Here is a 5,581-nt window from a genome sequence, read left to right as displayed (position 1 = left end):
AGGGAGACAGCAGTGGGGGAGCCCCAGAGCTTCCCCTCTTCTGCAAATGCCTGGAACTGCAGACACAGACACTTGTGAGAGTCATAATAGTACACACTTTGAATGGGCAGGGGGATGGTGGTAATCCCCATGATAGAATCTACAGGCTGCAAATAATACATAGAGTGGATGAGGCAAGAGAGTGAAGGTTAGGCCAGACCAAGGAGGCTTGAGGCAGGTTGTCCCACAACTTGATACTCTTGGAATCTGTTTACAACATACAAAAATAGCTTTGAAGAGCAGGGGAGCTGGGGTTCTGGCATGGATCTTCTTGGAAGCTGAAGGGTATCATACAGCCCAGCCCTCATTTAAAGTTTTCCTGATGAAGATGCAGCAGAAAAGAGGGCAAAGAGAGACAACTGGTGAGCCCTCATTCCTTTCCCTCACCATCTGGGACCTGGAAACCAAAGGGATGTGACCATAAGATGTGCATTTGTTGCCTGACCAAGACTTGGAGAATGAGACATCAGGGGAGGGAAGCTGTGCTGGCCACCAAAAGGGCAGCTGTGGGCCCCACAGCCTAGACAACCTGCACAGCTCCTCCTCAGGGAAAAAAAGCCAGGAGAAGAGGCCAACGGGCCAAGTAGGGAGACGCTGACCTCACCCCCTTCCCTGGACACACTGAAGTGACAACTATTTACACAGCACTATTGATGAGAATGGCCTAGAGATTAGAAGAAAATATCTTCTACAACTGAAGACATAAAGAAGGTGCCACAATGAGTCAAGTAGGAGGGATGGAGACAGTTTTGTCAAGACTCACATCTCCAGATAGGCAATCCACAAACAGAAGGATAATCACAGTTGCAGTGATTCTCCTTAAGGAGTGAGGGGTCCAAGGCCTGCACTAGGCTCCCCAGCCTAGGGATCCTGCATCAGGAAGAAGAGCCTACAGAACATTTTGCTTTGAAGGTCAATGGGGCCAGAGAGCTATAGGAAACAGAGTGCTGTGCTTAGTTGCTTGATTGTGTCTGACTCTGCGACCCTAGACCCTGACTGATTGCAACCACAATCTTAGTAGCCAAAATTTAGACCAGATAGTGCTCAAATTGGCCCTGGTAACAAGGGCAGATTGGTCCCAGCAGGGATTGTCCCTCTGGGGAAGTCGCAGAGGGGGTCTTAGTTTGATCAGCCCCACGCTGTTGATTATAAGAGAAAGTCCTAGACATAAGGAAACTTTAGTCCATTTTCTTATCCTATGTCAATAAAGAGCTAACTTTTTAGGCCATTTTTTCTTATACTTGGATCATACTTACAGGCTGACCAGTCATTTAAAAATTTTTCCAAGGAGTTTCCAGGTGGGGTGTGGAAACTCAGAGGAAGCATTTCCCACGTTAGCTCAAGCAGTTTGAACCAGATACCTTTGTGCTCAAACCAACAAAATCAAACCAAACCAGAACCTCACCAGCCGGGAGTCACACTCCAAATAAAACAAAAGGCAAAGAAAGAGATGCCCAGAAATCAAAAGCCAAGTGGCAAGAGTGCCCCAAAAAGATGGCAAAGTGATGCCCAGAAATCAAAAGCCAAATAGCATAAATACCAAACGTGACTTCCCAGCCCCACTAGACCTGGGACCTGGCAGAGTTAGTGTTGGCAGCCTTTTTCAGTTCTGATATGGCTTGAAACTACATCAGAAAAGGCTAAGAGAGTTTTGCCAAGAGAACACACTAGTCATAGCCAACACAGTGTTAGCAGCCTTTTTTAGTTCTGATATGGTTTCAAGCAATAAGAAATTGCTTGAAACCATATCAGAAAAGGCTAACAGAGTTTTGCCAAGAGGATGCACTGGTCATAGCAAACACCCTCTTCCAACAACACAAGGGACGACTCTACACATGGACATCACCAGATGGTCAATACCCAAATCAAATCCCTCACAATTATACAGTGCAAAGAAGTTACTCTAGCATTTCTTCTTTTAGAAGCTTCTAGATACCAATCAAAGAAAGCACAAAAAAAAAAAGAAAGAAAGAAAGCACAGCTAATTGTGTGCACAAAAATATAAATTTGGGAATATCAAAATAATCTAAATTTGACCATTTTAAGTTAATATCTCAATTAGTATAAATTCCCCAATTAACTAGATACTTGCATGTAAGAGCTCTGTACATATAGTACATGAATCTGGCTGGAGTGTTAGTCAGAGGTTGGCTTTCTGACACCCCTTTGCTTCTATTTTTGAGATTCTGTTGCCCATTTTAAGTTGAACTTGTCAAGAATAAAATCATTAGTGAAATTGTGTAGTGGGCCCATATGCTGCTGTGAGCTTAACTCCTCCAGGAGTCACCGCAGAGGCATTTCAGCCCATCTTACATGTCTCGGATTCTGCCTCCAGCAATCTAAGACCACCATGGCTACTCAGGTTGCTGAATTGCCAGTTCTTATACGCAACTTAAAAGGCACACACAAAATTTTACATGCTATGAGACCCAGAGCAGAAGCAGTAATTTCAAAAGAAACTAGATGAGACCCACTTGCTGATCTGGGAGAAACTCTCAGAGAGGCAGGGAAGAAATGAAGCTCACCCTAGGAACATAGATGCTGATGACAGCCATTTTGGGGAGCTCTTCCTACCACAAAGACACTGGTATTGGCAAGCAGCATTTGGAATTATCCCTCCAGCTTATTAGGGCTGGGACCAGGCCTTGGCCATAAGCCAGTAAGAACCAGTCCTGGGACCCTCCATGCCAAGCAGCTAGCTGTATGGGACACAGCCAAACTCATCAGCAGGCCATGCTAAGTCATTTCAGTTGTGTTCGACTCTTTGCAACTCTATGGACTATAGCCCACCAGGCTCCTCTGTCTGTGGGTTTCTCTAGGCAAGAATACTAGAGTGGGTTGCCATGCCCTCCTCCAGGGAATCTTCCTTACCCAGGAATTGAACCCACATCTCTTATGTCTCCTGCATTGGCAGGTGGGTTCTTTACCACTAACTCCACCTGGGCCAGCTGCCATAAACACCCTTGTGCCCCACAAGAATCCTAGAGACCCTAGGGTTTGACTCCACCCACTGGTAGGCTGAGATTAGTCCCAGGACCTCCTGCCCACCCACCACCACCTCCACCCCCACCCTCCACCCGCTGCAATCAGCCACCATGTGACTGGGCTCTGCCCACCATCAGGTCAGGATTGGGATTCCCTGGGTCATACAGCCAGTCACACAAGTACCCAGTCCCACCCATTAGCAGCTGGCAGCCTCTATACCAGGCAGGGTCTAGCAAATGACTGAGATGAGGGCCAGCCATACTTACTAGTATGCTCACAGTAGTTGGCCCCCTCATAATACAGGGCCCACACAGCCCACATCGAGGGCAGTCGTGGAGCATATAGCTCTGGTGAGCAGAGGGGAGTGAGCTACTGGGGCCTCTAGGATGTCTCTTACACAAGGCAACTTCTCCAAAATCAGGAAACATAACCAACCTACTTAATGTATAGAAATAAAAACTGAAAATTAGGCAAAATGAGGTGAACGAGGAATGTGTTCCAAATGAAAGAATGATATAAAACACCAGAAGAATTAAGCAAGGTGGAAGTAGTGATCTATCCAATAAAGATTTCAGGGCAGCACCCATAAAGATGTTTAAAGAACTCAATAGAAGAATGGATGAACACAATAAGGATTTTAACAAAGTCTTAGAAAATATAAAAAAGAACCAAACAGAGCTAAATAATACAATAATTGAAATAAGAAATGCACTAGAAGAAATCAACAATATACTAGATAATACAGAGGAATAGATCAGTGAGCTGGAAGACAATACAGTGAAAATCACTCATGCTAAATAGAAAAAAATTAAAAAAAGAATTTTTTTAAATGAGGACTTTTAAATTAATTTTATTTATTTATTTTCCGCTGTGCTGGGTCTTCATTGCTGCGTGGGCTTTTCTCTAGTTGTAGTGAGTAGGGGCTACTCTCACAGGCTTCTCACTGCCATGGCATCTCTTGTTGCAGAGCACAGGCTCCCGGGTGGTACGTGGGCTCAGCAGTTGTGGCTCCCAGACTCTAGAGCACAGGCTCAAGAGTTGTGGTGCAGTCTTAGTTGCTCTGCAGCTTGTGGGGTCTTCCCAGACCAGGGATTGAACCTGTGTCTCTTGCATTGGCAGACGGATGCTTTACCACTGAGCCACCAGGGAAGCCCTAAAGTGAGGACATTTTAAGAGGCCTCCAGGACAACATCCAGCATACTAATGTTCTCATTATAGGAAAAGAGAGAGAAAGAAGCAGAGAAGATAAAATTTAAGGACATAATACCTGAAAACTTCACTGAACTGGGAAAGGAAACAGACATTCCCAGGAAACACAATTTCAAACAGGATCAACCCAAAGAGGACCACACCAAAACACATTGTAATTAAAATGGCAAAAATCAAAGATAAAGAGAAAATATTTAAAGCGGCAAGGGAAAAGCAACTAGTTACATACTAGAGAACTCCCATAAGGCTATCAACTGACTTTTTCAGCAGAAACTCTGCAGCCCAGAAAAGGTAGTGAGACTATATATTTAAATTAATGAAAGAAAATCACCTACAGCTAAGAATACTCTACCAAGCAAGGCTATCATTCAGATTTGAATGAAAGAAAAAAGTTTTACGGATAAGCAAAAGCTAAAATAGTTTAGTATCATTAACCTGGCTTTACAAGAAATGATAAAGGGACTTCTCTAAGTGAAAAAGAAAAGGCCACAACTAGGAATATAAAAATTAGAATGGAAACATCACATTGGTAAAGGTAAATATATAGTAAATGTAGTAGATCAACCACTTATAAAGCTAGTAGGAAGGTTAAAAGACAAAAGGAGTAAAATCATCTATATCTATAATAAGTAGTTAAGAAATAAACAAAACAAAAAGATGTAAAATATGATGTCAAACATGATAAACGTGGAAGGGGAGTAAAAATGCAGAGTTGTTAATATGCATTTGAATTTAAGACATCAGCAACTTAAAATAATCACGTACATGTGTAGAGTGCTATATATAAACTTTATGGTAACCACAAACCAAAAATCATGCATATAAACTAAAAACCTATATGCACACACACATACACAAAGGTCTTAGTTCCCTGACCAAGGACTGAGTTCACACCCTTGGCAGTAAAAGCTCAGAGTCTTAACCACTGGACCATCAGGGAACTCCCAAAAAGAACTGTAAAAAAAAAAACTCAAAAACAGTTAACAAAATGGCAGTAAGTACATACCAGATATAATTAATTTAAATGCAAATGAACTAAATGTCCAATCATAAGACATAAGCTAAATGGTTACAGAAACAAGACCCATATATATGCTGCCCAGGTGAGACTCACTCCAGATCAAAAGACACACAAAGATTGAAAATGAGAAGATTCCATGCAAAAAAAAATTCCATGTAAATGGAAATTTTAAAAATGTTGGAGGATCAATACTTATATGAGACAAAATAGACACTGAAACAAAGACTGTTAACAAGAGACAAAGAAGGGCATTACATAATGATAAACAGAGCAATCCCACAATAAAATATAATTGTAAATATATATGCACCCACCAAAGTACCACAT

This window comes from Bubalus bubalis, chromosome 14 (genome assembly GCF_019923935.1).
Source record: "Bubalus bubalis isolate 160015118507 breed Murrah chromosome 14, NDDB_SH_1, whole genome shotgun sequence".
NCBI lineage: Eukaryota > Metazoa > Chordata > Mammalia > Artiodactyla > Bovidae > Bubalus > Bubalus bubalis.
The sequence above is the reverse complement of the archived record's forward strand: the minus strand, read 5'-3'. Positions refer to the sequence as shown.